The sequence below is a fragment of the Triticum urartu genome, chromosome 1A (genome assembly GCF_056163025.1).
Source record: "Triticum urartu cultivar PI428250 chromosome 1A, HENAU_Tu73, whole genome shotgun sequence".
Taxonomy (NCBI): Eukaryota; Viridiplantae; Streptophyta; class Magnoliopsida; order Poales; family Poaceae; genus Triticum; species Triticum urartu.
The window spans coordinates 380,256,294-380,269,946 of NC_141873.1; the positions used below are offsets into that span (position 1 = coordinate 380,256,294).

Consider the following 13,653-nt stretch of genomic DNA (forward strand, 5'->3'; position numbering starts at 1 on the left):
CTAGGGTGTGGGCTCCTGGTCGTCATCTTTTGCAAGGATTTTTTATTATTTCCGAAAAAATGTTCCGTGAAGTTTCAGGTCATTCCGAGAACTTTTGTTTCTGCACATAAATAACACCATGGTAATTCTGCTGAAAACAACGTCAGTCCGGGTTAGTTCCATTCAAATCATGCAAGTTAGAGTCCAAAACAAGGGCAAAAGTGTTTGGAAAAGTAGATACAACGGAGACGTATCAAGGTCACACACTCTCGCATCAGTTTAGTGGCTCACAAATCCAACATCCCTATTAACATTAATTTATATTTATACTTTGGCATTTCAAAAAAAATATGATGTTCGAAAGGTAAAGAGTTTACAATGCTTGTCGCTCTTTTGTTGACACATTGCCACGAGCAGTAGGAGCACACCCCCATTCCAACATATCCACTTCTTCCCTGGACATTATCATCAAGCCTCGTCGGGATCATGATTAGGGCACATAGAGCTGTAGGAGAGATGTTAAAACAGAGGGGAGTGCTCCTCTATCCTAGTTGGCGTGCGGGGCGAAACATAACGTGAGTAAGATGGGGTGTTGTCGCATTCTCTCTACTCTTCATCCCTCCCTCTCCCCTCCCTATCTCACTAACGACATCAGTGACATTCAGAGTTGAGGAATATCTTAATTGTCAGCAAATCTAAGTGAGCTCCAAATACCTTCTCCCTTTGAGAAACATCTAGTTCCAATATTTCACACACTTTTAATTACTGTATCTGACGATAGTAACAACAAACATCAAGTAATTACCCGCATAAAATCAAGTAATTATAATCGGCGAAATTACTTCACGTGCGATAGAATCTAGTACGATTTCCGTCCGACATGACAGTGGATGTTGAGGATGCTTTTTACATATGCGATTGATGCTGCATTATTGCATCGTACAAAAATCTTAAGAGATCCGTCGTATGTGAAACACTCTTATAATTGGTACGCATTCCGATTTATTTTTTCAATCGGTAGCACACATAGCTTCCAGTAGCTTCTGATCGGTGCAACCATTAAAAAAGGGAAAGCAATAGACCAAGAATCCCCCACCGAGAGCTCCCTTATCCAGACAACATTGCTTGTCATCCATCACCCCAGCAGCGCTGCTCAAGTTCCAAGTTCCCTCCTCCCCTGCCCCTCATCCAACAACGAACCATGGATTCCCCCATCGCGACCTGACACCTCTCTTCGTGCGACGAGGACTCCACTTCCCGGTCTGCGCCGGGGGGCGGCGAGGGGCGGGATCGGGCCGGTGTGCATGACAACTGGGTTGTGCAGGGGAAGGGAAGGAAGGTGAGCCACGCCAAGATCCAGCCTCGTCTCGCTCTTCGGTGAATCGCCTGTCCATCGAGCGAAGACAACGTGCCGGTGGCGGTCTCCGTCGGAGTGCACGCTGTGATCCTTTACTTTGAGTCCCAGCCTTTTTTGCTTGGGGGCACAACAAGTTCCTTTCCATTCTCTACTCCGAAAGGTCGCTAGGCTCTCTCTGGTTGACCATAGCAACCTTCTCCGATGACCACGCGCCACAGCAACCATCGTTCCATTCCAGTCGCGCTCCTTTCCCACTTCGGAATTCATTCATCCTTATTCCCCGTTCCCTTTGGCCTCTTTTTTCTTCCTTATAGCCTCTTATATTTTCTTATTCCTAGATGGCTTCTCTTATTCGTAGATAGCTTCTTAACACCCAGACAAATCGAAGATGCATATAAATTAGATGCATTGGATGTAAGGACCGATGTGGGACTATTTAAAAAGTAAATTGACATCAGGATAGGTGGGATGGATCACCGGTTATTTTTTTAAGCACGTTGAGGTTTGTTTTGAGACAGAGAAAGGAAATCTACGTAGGAAGTTTTGAGACGAATGAACGAATGGATGGTTTTGAGACGGAGAAAGGAAAGCGACGTACGAAGTTTTGAGACGGACGAAGGAGCGGAAGAAAAATAGTACCACCTCAGGCAAACCATATGAAACAAACTGAAAGCGTAAAATCACGGGAAGAAGCGTATTGTGACGGTGAACCGGACAAAGTCAATCCGTGCTTTATTATTAGGGAGATATTGGAATAATTTCAACTATTATTATTGGAGGTTTTGAATTTCCTCTTCCTACTGTCAAGAAGAAATATGATATTCTTATTATTGGGGATGTGCATATCCCCGTTGAGGTAACCTAGTGTTATTCGAAAATTCTCTGGTTTCATGTTATTCGAAATGAGTTTGTTAACAAGACTTGATCAACCTTGTTAGTGGATTCCTTTTGATGAGCATGAGATGGATGAAGTTAGAAAGCACAACTCTCTGTACCCTCTTTTTACTTTATGTTATTTAGTTTAAATAAAGCAAAAATAGCATTTTCTGTCTGTTTTTTGAATTATCCTGGCAATAAAAAAATACCCCGAAAATAAAAGTTCTCCAAATGCCCTAAAACTTTAATATATTTTTTCAGAATATTTAAGAATTATTGGCACTGAGAACACATCAGGGGGACCCATTGTGTGCCCACGAGGGTGGAGGGCGCGCCCTACCCCCTGGGTGTGCCCCGTGCCTCGTGGACCCCATGTGGGTCCCCACCACTTATTCTTGCACCCACACACTTCGTCTTCCTTCAGAAAAAATCACCCACCAGCTCAAACCTGAGTTCTAGCTCATCTTGCCGCCATTTTCGATCTCCTTGCTCAAAGCTCCATTCACAAAACTGCTTTGGGGGATTGTTCTTTGGTATGTGACTCCTCCAATGGTCCAATTAGTTTTTGTTCTAGTTCTTTATTTATTGCAAATTTTTGCTGCTTAGGTGACCCTGTTCTTGAGCTTGCATGTCAAATTTATGTGGTCAAAAGTAGTTTCAATGCATGATATAGCCTCTAGACACTTGTAGGAGTAGTTGCTATCGATTTTATTGAGTTTGTTTCACTTTTATTTTAAGATACTAAAAATTTCAGAAATTTTCAGAAAATGATGAAGAGATTTTTGAGGGGCTCATCGAGCTAAAGTTCGAAGGATAAGCAAAGTGAAGAGAATAAGAAGCCCACGTATAATCTCCCTCGTACTGCGGAGGTTCGGCCATGTGAATGGCCTTATGATGAGTTCTTGAGAGAAGCCGGGATTTATGAAGATTTTTATTATTTGGCTGAGAATGTAGGCCTCACCGACTTCCTCCACGACCAGCGTGAACAGTATCTCTTACTCACCAATATTTTTGTGCAAAATTTTCATTTCCATGCTAGGAGATCGCCACCTTCGATGGATTTTTATTTATATGATGAGCATAAGGAGATGTCACTTTATGATTTTTGCCGGGTTTGTAGGATACCCTTTGAGGGCAGCATAGAGGAACCACATCGTAATGATGTGGAGGGATTTATTGATATGATTGTTGTAGGGGAAACGAGGAAAGTTTCCGATGCAAGAATTACTAGCATACATTTTCCCGTCCCACGTTACTTCGCAATATTTGCTAGTAGATGCTTAATTAGTCACGGGAACTGTGGAAATCTTAGTGCCCCTGATATTGTTATTTTGTGCCATGCTTTGTTTCGTGATACCACTTTTAGTTTAGGCGCTATTGTTGCTAAACGGTTAAATCTGAACCATACAAAGGGTCCCGTCTTAGGAGGCATCTTCACCTCGCGCCTTGCTGCACACTTTAACATACCTATTAGGCATTATGAGAAAGAGGAAAACTTGCTGCCTCATATTTTCCTAGATTATAAGAGCATGGTAGCACATGATTTTATTGTTAAGAATAAGAATAAGATGCTTAACTATAGACTGATATTTAATAAGAATCACTTTGAGACTATTACCTTGCCTGCTCCCTCTTTGTTCAACATATTTTCAGGCACGTACCTTGTTTTGCCGGAGGCCGTTCAGGCATACCAGAGCCTGACATCAACTCCAGAGCCGGAGCCACTATCTAATCCTCACCGTCAGTCTGTTTATCAGTGGGATCCGGAGGAGATCGCTAACCAGTGGCACCCTGAGGACTCTCCTCAGTACACTGGAGGGGACCACTTTGATCCATGGGCATAGACCAACTTAGGCCAAAAGCCTAAGCTTGGGGGAGTACGTATTTCTCACCGACATTACATTCATGTCCACACACTCATGCCATTTGTCGGTGCTCATACTTTTTCATTGTATCATCCATGCTAGTTTATGTTCTTTTTAAGCTTTCTTCTTGCGTGTCTGAAAAACCTTAAGAAAAACAAAAAAAATAGTTATAGCTTTTAGCTAGTTTTACTTTCCATGCCTGTAGTAGTAATTAAAAAGAAAACCCAAAAAGATTTCTCATTCTTCTTTTGCTTGTTGGGATCTTTCCCATGTAAATAGTTTTATTCCCTTTCTTTTCCTTGGGGGTCGAGAGGATAAGACCATGATGAAAATGTTGAGTGGCTCTCATATGCATTATTGTTGATCTAACAAAGAGCCCATATTACCTTGTCTTCTCTGTTGAATTGAATGCTTGCAGATTCCAGCTTAGTCCAATGCACATGCACTGTTATTATTATCCACACAATTCGGTCGTGCAAGTGAAAGGAAATACTGATGATTATATGATGAACTTATTGAGATGAGAAAAATCTGGTATGAACTCGACCTCTCTTGTTTTTGTAAATATGATTAGTTCATCGTTCCTGATTCAGCCTATTATGAATAAAAGTGTTTGCAATGACAATTAGAGATTATAGTTGCTTATGCCATGCTTAATTAGATAGGATCTTATAATGGTTTACCTTGCGTGCCAACATGCTATTAAAATGGTTGTGATGTGGTATGATAGGGTGGTATCCTCTTTTGAATGATTCGAGTGGCTTGACTTGGAACATGTTCACGCATGTAGTTGAAACAAAATCAACAGAGCCTCTACGATATTTATGTTCATGGTGCATTATATCCTACTCATGCTTGCATTCGGTGTTGATTAATTTTAATGCATGTACATGACTGTTGTCGCTCTCGAGCTGATCGCTTTCCCAGTCTTTTGCTAGCCTTCACTTGTACTAAGCGGGAATACTGCTTGTGCACCCAATTCCATAAACCCCAAAGTTATTCCATATGAGTCCACCATACCTACCTATATACGGTATCTACCTGCCGTTCCAAGTAAATTTGTATGTGCCAAACTCTAAACCTTCAAATAAACATTCTGTTTTGTATGCTCGAATAGCTCATGTCTCAACTAGGGTTGTCCATATCTTCCATGTTAGGCGGGTTATTCTCAAGAGGAGTGGACTCCGCTCCTCACTCACGAGAAAGTGGCTGGTCACCGGGATGCCCAGTCCCATGCTTTATGCAAATCAAATCAAACTAACTGCAAAGAAAACTCCCCCAGGACTCTTGTTAGTTGGAGGCACTCGTTGTTTCGACCAAGCCATGGATTGATGCTTGTTGGTGGAGGGGGAGTATAAACTTTACCATTCCGTTTGGGAACCGCCTATAATGCGTATAGCGTGGAAGATATCACCATCTCTTGGTTGTTATGTTGACAATGAAAGTATACCGCTCAAAATATTATTCATCTCTATTTCAAAACCGAGCTCTGGCACCTCTACAAATCCCTGCTTCCCCTGCGAAGGGCCTATCTGTTTACTTTTATGTTGAGTCATCATCCTCTTATTAAAAAGCACCAGTTGGAGAGCACCGTTGTCATTTGCATGCATTACTATTAGTTTACATTGAGTATGACTGTGACTGGATCTCTTTTACCATGAATTACAATTTCCAGTCAGCCCTTGATCTTCAGAGGTGCTCTGCATTTATGTTTTGCGGTCTCAGAAAGGGCTAGCGAGTTACCATCTTGTTATATCATATTATGATTATTTTAAGAAAGTGTTGTCATCCGAGATTTATTATTAATGTTCGCTAGTTGATTATGCCATTGATATGAGTAAACATGAGACCTAAATGTTATTATGAATATGGTTAGTTCATAATCTTTGATGAAAACTTGAATGCTGGCTTTACATATTTACAACAACAAGAGCAAACAGAGTTTGTAAAAGTTTTTCTTTATTACTTTCAGTTTATCAACTGAATTTCTTGAGGACAAGCAAAGGTTTAAGCTTGGGGGAGTTGATATGTCTCCATCGTATCTACTTTTCCAAACACTTTTGCCCTTGTTTTGGACTCTAACTTGCATGGTTTGAATGGAACTAACCCGGACTGACGCTGTTTTTACCAGAATTGCCATGGTGTTATTTTTGTGCAGAAATAAAAGTTCTCGGAATGACTGGAAAATCAACGGAGAATATTTTTGGAATATATAAAAAATACTAGCGAAAGAATCATGGCCAGGGGCCACACCTGTCCACGAGGGTGGGGGCGCGCCTACCCCCCTGGCGCGCCCCCTGCCTCGTGGGCCCCCTGATGCTCCACCGACCTCAACTCCAACTCTATATATTCACGTTCAGGGAGAAAAAAATTAGAGAGAAGGATCCATCGCGTTTTACGATACGGAGCCACCGCCAAGCCCTAATCTCTCTCGGGAGGGCTGATCTGGAGCCCGTTCGGGACTTCGGAGAGGGGAATCCGTCGCCATCATCATCATCAACCTTCCTCCATCACCAATTTCATGATGCTCACCGCCGTGCGTGAGTAATTCCATCATAGGCTTGCTAGACGGTGATGGGTTGGATGAGATTTATCATGTAATCGAGTTAGTTTTGTTAGGGTTTGATCCCTAGTATCCATTATGTTCTGAGATTGATGTTGCTATGACTTTGCTATGCTTAATGCTTGTCACTAGGGCCCGAGTGCCATGATTTCAGATCTGAACCTATTATGTTTTCATGAATATATGTGAGTTCTTGATCCTATCTTGCAAGTCAATAGTCACCTACTGTGTGTTATGATCCGGTAACCCCGAAGTGACAATAATCGGGACCACTCCCGGCGATGACCGTAGTTTGAGGAGTTCATGTATTCACTAAGTGTTAATGCTTTGGTCCGGTACTCTATTAAAAGGAGGCCTTAATATCCCTTAGTTTCCAATAGGACCCCGCTGTCACGGGAGGGTAGGACAGAAGATGTCATGCAAGTTTTTTTTCCATAAGCATGTATGACTATATTCGGAATACATGCCTACATTACATTGATGAACCGGAGCTAGTTCTGTGTCACACTATGTTATAACTATTGCATGAGGAATCACATCCGACATAGTTATCCATCACTAATCCATTGCCTACGAGCTTTTCACATATTGATCTTTGTTTATTTACTTTTCCGTTGCTACTGTTACAATCACTACAAAATCAATACTATTACCTTTGCCACTGTTACCGCTACTATCATATTACTTTGCTACTAAATACTTTGCTGCAGATATTAAGTCTTTCAGGTGCGGTTGAATTGAAAACTCAACTATTAATACTTGAGAATATTCTTTGGCTCCCCTTGTGTCGAATCGATAAATTTGGGATGAATACTCTACCCTCAAAAACTGTTGCAATCCCCTATAGTTGTGGGTTATCAGAGGCCCAGTGCTAGTTTTTGTTTTTTTGCCTATTTTAGAGTTTGGCAGAAAAGGAATACCAAATGGAAGGAAACCTTTGCGATGATCTTTCTTGCACCGAAAGCAATCCATAAGACTTGGAGTCGAAGTCTGGAAACTCCATGAGGCGGCCACGAGGCAGGATGGCGCGCCCCCACCCTCGTGGGCCCCTCGTAGCTCCACCGACGTACTTCTTTCGTCTATATATACTCTTATACCCTAGAAACATCGCAGAGAGCCATGAAACCACTTTTCCATCGCCGGAACCTTCTGTACCCGTGAGATCCCATCTTGGGGCCTTTTCCGGCGATCTGTCGGTGGGGGAATCGATCACGGAGGGCTTCTACATCAACACCATTGCCTCTTTGATGAATCATGAGTAGTTTACCACAGACCTTCGGGTCCATCATTATTAGCTACATGGCTTCTTCTCTCTCTTTGATTCTCAATACAAAGTTCTCCTCGATGTTCTTGGAGATCTATTCGATGTAACACTCTTTTGCGATGTGTTTGTCGAGATCCGATGAATTGTGGATTTATAAACAAGATTATCTATGAATATTATTTGGTTCTTCTCTGAATTCTTATATGCATGATTAGATATCTTTGCAAGTCTTTTTGAATTATCGCTTTAGTTTGGTCTACTAGATTGATCTTTCTTGCAATGGGAGAAGTGCTTAGCTTTGGGTTCAATCTTGCGGTGTCCTTTCCCAGTGACAGTAGGGGCAGCAAGGCACGTATTGTACTTTTGCCATCGAGGATAAAAAGATGGGGTTTATATCATATTGCTTGAGTTTATCCCTCTACATCATGTCATCTTGCTTAATGCGTTACTCTATTCTTATGAACTTAATACTCTAGATGCATGCTGGATAGCGGTCGATGTGTGGAGTAATAGTAGTAGATGCAGAATCGTTTTGATCTACTTGACACGGACATGATGCCTATATTCATGATCATTGCTTTAGATATCTTCATAACTATGCGCTTTTCTATCAATTGCTTGGCAGTAATTTGTTCACCCACCGTAAATACATGCCATCTTGAGAGAAGCCACTAGTGAAACCTATGCCCCCCGGGTCTCTTTCTTATTATATTGCATCTTTTTTATTTACATCACATCTCATTTACTATTTTGCAATCTTTACTTTCCAATCTATACAACAAAAATACCAAAAATATTTACTTTACTATCTTTATGAGATCTCACTTTTGCGAGTGACCATGAAGGGATTGACAACCCCTTTATCGCGTTGGTTGCAAGGTTCTTAATTGTTTGTGCAGGTACTAGGTGACTTGTGCGTTGTCTCCTACTGGATTGATACCTTGGTTCTCAAAAACTGAGGGAAATACTTACGCTACTTTGTTGCATCACCCTTTCCTCTTCAAGGGAAAACCAACACATGCTCAAGAGGTGGCAAGAAGGATTTCTGGCGTCGTTGCCGCGGAGATCTACGCCAAGTCAAGACATACCAAGTACCCACCATAAACTCTTCTCCCTTGCATTACATTATTTGCCATTCGCCTCTCGTTTTCCTCTCCCCCACTTCTAAAACGATTTCTGGTACCGGCGAAAGTTGCACGGTACTAAAGAGGCTAGCAATGGTGGAAGGGTGAGAGTGTGTATAATCCATGGACTCAACTTTGGTCATAAAGAACTCGCATACTTATTGCAAAAATCTATTAGTTATTGATACGTCTCCAACGTATCTATAATTTTTGATTGTTCCATGCTATTATATTATCTGTTTTGGATGTTTAATGGGCTTTAATATGCTCTTTTATATTATTTTTGGGACTAACCTATTAACCGGAGGCCCAGTGCCAGTTTCTTTTTTTGCCTATTTTAGAGTTTCACAAAAAAGGAATACCAAACGGAGTCTAAACGGAATGAAACCTCCGGGATGATCTTTCTTGGACCGAAAGCAATCCAGAAGACTTGGAGTCGAAGTCTGGAACTCCACGAGGAGGCCACAAGGCAGGAGGGCGCACCCCCCACCCTCGTGGGCCCCTCATAGCTCCACCGACGTACTTCTTTCGCCTATATATACTCTTATACCCTAGAAACATCGCAGTGAGCCGCGAAACCACTTTTCCACCGCCGCAACCTTCTGTACCCGTGAGATCCCATCTTGGGGCCTTTTCCGACGATCTGTCGGAGGGGGAATCGATCACGGAAGGCTTCTACATCAACACCATTACCTCTTCGATGAAGCGTGAGTAGTTTACCACAGACCTCGGGTCCATAGTTATTAGCTAGATGGATTCTCTCTCTCTTTGATTCTCAATACAAAGTTCTCCTCGATGTTCTTGGAGATCTATTCAATGTAATACTCCTTTGTGGTGTGTTTGCCGAGATCCGATGAATTGTGGGTTTATGAACAAGATTAACTATGAATATTATTTGTATCTTCTCTGAATTCTTATATGCATGATTTGATATCTTTACAAGTCTCTTCGAATTATCGGTTTAGTTTGGCCTACTAGATTGATCTTTCTTGCAATGGGAGAAGTGCTTAGCTTTGGGTTCAATCTTGCGGTGTCCTTTCCCAGTGACAATAGGGGCAGCAAGGCACATATTGTATTGTTGCCACCGAGGATAAAAAGATGGGGTTTATATCATATTGCTTGAGTTTATCCCTCTACATCATGTCATCTTGCTTAAAGCGTTACTTTGTTCTTATGGACTTAATACTCTAGATGCATGCTGGATAGCGGTCGATGTGTGGAGTAATAGTAGTAGATGCAGAATCGTTTCGATCTACTTGACATGGACGTGATTCCTATATTCATGATCATTGCCTAGATATTCTCATAAGTATGCACTTTTTTATCAATTGCTCGATGGTAATTTGTTCACCCACCGTAATGCACGCTATCTTGAGAGAAGCCACTAGTGAAACCTATGGCCCTCAGGTCTGTTTTTATTATATTGCATCTCTTTTATTTACATCGCATCTCGTTTACTATTTTGCAATCTTTACTTTCCAATCTATACAACAAAAATACCAAAAATATTTACTTTACTATCTTTATCAGATCTCACTTTTCGCGAGTGACCGTGAAGGGATTGACAACCCCTTTATCGCGTTGGTTGCAAGGTTCTTGATTGTTTGTGCAGGTACTAGGTGACTTGCGCGTTGTCTCCTACTGGATTGATACCTTGGTTCTCAAAAACTTAGGGAAATACTTACGCTACTTTGCCGCATCATCCTTTCCTCTTCAAGGGAAAACCGACGCATGCTCAATAGGTAGCAACGGGGCGAGGCGACGATGGTGAGGCGGCGCCGAGGACGGGCGCTGGCGTCGAGGAGTGGGACGGCGCGGTCGCCGGGGTCGCCGCCCCTCGATCTGGATTAGGACGTGGGGGTGGGCAGAGGAGCGAGGGAAGTGTGGGGTAGTGGGGTGGATCCAGGCTAGGGTTCGGGTGGGAGTGGCCTAATAGGCCAGGGGGCAGCAGGTGTGGGCTGGCGGGATGGGCTGATTGGCCCAGTTGGGTGAGGGGGTCTTCTTTTGTTTTTTTGTTAGTTTGCTTTCTCCTTTTCTTTTAACTACTTTTGCTGTTTGACTTAATTTCGAACTTAGAATTCGAACGTGTTTGAACCATCGCGAGGTTAACAATAGTAAACACGATGACATGGCATCATTAGCATAGGATTACTGTAGCATAAATATCCGGGCGTTACAGCTACTCTGACTCTTCTTTAGCTGCGAGGACTACATGTCTAGTGGCAATCCCGTGAGTATCTCCTAAGCATGCTCATCGATTAATCTATGCGGTAGGAACCTTTTAATCACACTTCGTTTAGCCCAACAAAAACCACAATAGTAAGCCACCATGAGAGGCAGGCCCATGATGAAAGATGAAGGAATATCGGTTGGGGCGCCCCTCGGTGCTTGTTGTGAAGTGGATCCAATGACATTGCACAAGAAAAGTGAACACCCTTGTCAGATTGGATGTCTCTGAAGACGAAAGCCCACAACCCCCTCATCAATGTTAGCCATGCCGTCCGTTAGACAAAAAATGTTTGGATGACCTTTGTTCATACAAACACTGGCACCAACTCCTAAATGATGACGGCACGGAGAACATATCGTCTAAGCTCGAGCTCACCACATAGTGGACAAACCACTAGGTTGAGGGAGCCAAAGGCACATTGCCACACAACCCTGCGGGCAGGCCGCTAATGTTGCAACGACAATGAGACATTACCATGCCGCAATGCTTTCACCATCAACATCGTTATAAGGGTGACACCGGGATGCTGCAGCAGACACTATGTGTCACAAATAGCCATTCGCTGGCGGAAGCACATGATGTTGCTTGGCAACTGACTGGTGTTGTGAGGCGATGCTGCGACGGTCGTCGACACTGCTTTGAGGGGATATTGTGACGGGTGGCATCGAGACTACGAGGCGATGTTCCAAGGGTGCTGCCATGCTGCGAGGACCTTAGATTTTGACACGAGTCGTGCGTTGTTGCCGAGCCGATGTCGCGAAAGGAGCGTTTGCAACAAAAATTATAATGCAATGTGCGGCAACGTCGATGCGACTAGAGCGGTTGGCGATGCGGTGGCGGACCACACTTAGCGAATGAGACCTGGCGGGGTTGGACACTGGTGCTGCAATGCCACGGGGGAGCAAGGGTGGCAACCGCTGATGCTGCGACCCATAGAACAATGGGCTGGCGGCGTCGCTGATACGGCAATCATGGATGCTGTAAGGTGATGCTGCAACACTCGCCGGTGATTTGGTGAGGCGAGCAGATGACGCACGAGACGATATTGCAAGGGAAGTGGGTGGAGAGTGCAAAGATGGCGCCGCCGGTGCTGCAGATCATGTACTTTGCAAGGTCGGCCTCAGCTCGCCACCAGGGCTATAGGTCGCAAGGCATTGCTACAAGGCGCCGGGAAAAGCATGGCTTGAGGGTCGAGGTTCTGAGTGTGCGGAGAAGGAGAGGGACGACGAGTCGATCGAATGGCCAAACGCAAGTCAATCAAATGACTATCAAGGCGACTGATATTTCACTCGCTATAGCCGGATGGCGCCTAGTGCCAACCTTGAAAAAAAGGGGGGGGGGATGTCGAGCCACAAGCGACAACCAAAATCTGAAGAGGAAGAAGCTTTAGTCAACTAGTGTGCCTCATTTTTTGATTACCAACACTCAAAACAAAAAGGCCGTGTCCCCAAACGAGCTTCTGCCATGCTGAATTTCCACAAAACCGAAGCATCCGAATATAAAACATTTTTTGTTTTTGAATACATGAACTGAAACGCTCTTGGTTGATTATTTTTTTTAGCAGAAGAACACTTTTTTTTTACAGGAAAGCCTTCTGGCGCGTTTTATTGAGAACTGAATAAGCTTACATCGTTCAAATCTCATAAAAAAAATAAGGCTGGCAGGAAATCAAAGGCAGCCATCTCGGCAGTGCAGGCCCGCTAACGTTTTTTTCTTCAGAAAAATGCAGGCCCACTAACTAGTCGGGCCTCTCGGCTCATTGTTTCATTATTAATTCTGGGCCTGGGCTCTCGGCTAATCGGAAGCCCAACAGCATACCAGGATCTCTTTAGGGTTTCCCATTCCCCCACCCCTTCCTCTATAAAATGAAGGGCACAGGATTCTTTCCTTCAGCAGCCGTCTTGAAGCAAGAACGCATCTCTCCCTTCTCCCTCCTGGTCTATTGGTATCTGATTTTTGATGCAACTTTTCCTTTCCGTAAGCTGTTCTTCGCTTGCTTTTGTTGCTAGTTTTTGATTTGAAATACAAATCGCTTGGTTCTCAACAAGTTTCGTGAGTTTTTCACCTGTTGGTTGTTGATAAGTGGTCGCCGGCAATGAGGAACGAAACCTGTGCCGGAGGCGGATGCGCCGATGTCGGTAACACAACCCTCTAAGAAGTTCTGAGCCCCCTGTGATACCGGTTTTTCGTTGTTTTCTGGATGTTTATTCTTCCAAATTTTGATATGGTGGATTTGTTTTTGACGGTGGATTGGTTTCGATGCGAGGTGATGATGTTATGTATGATAGTCTGTCAATCCCCTGATGTCACAAAGTGAGGACACGCATACATCCCGACAGGCTCTGATCGCATCCAAGTCTCCAATCCCCGATTCCCTTGTCTTCTTTTAGCCAGT

General features: G+C 43.5%; 2 non-coding genes across 2 annotated transcripts; both read left to right on the top strand.

Moving 5' to 3' along the window:
• Positions 1-13,348: 13,348 nt before the first annotated feature.
• On the top strand, positions 13,349-13,427 carry LOC125533361 (small nucleolar RNA U61). The gene has a single exon (XR_007294242.1). It is a non-coding gene; the product is annotated as a small nucleolar RNA U61 (small nucleolar RNA).
• Positions 13,428-13,519: 92 nt separating this feature from the next.
• On the top strand, positions 13,520-13,608 carry LOC125533380 (small nucleolar RNA snoR14). Its single transcript, XR_007294260.2, has one exon. It is a non-coding gene; the product is annotated as a small nucleolar RNA snoR14 (small nucleolar RNA).
• Positions 13,609-13,653: the final 45 nt, after the last annotated feature.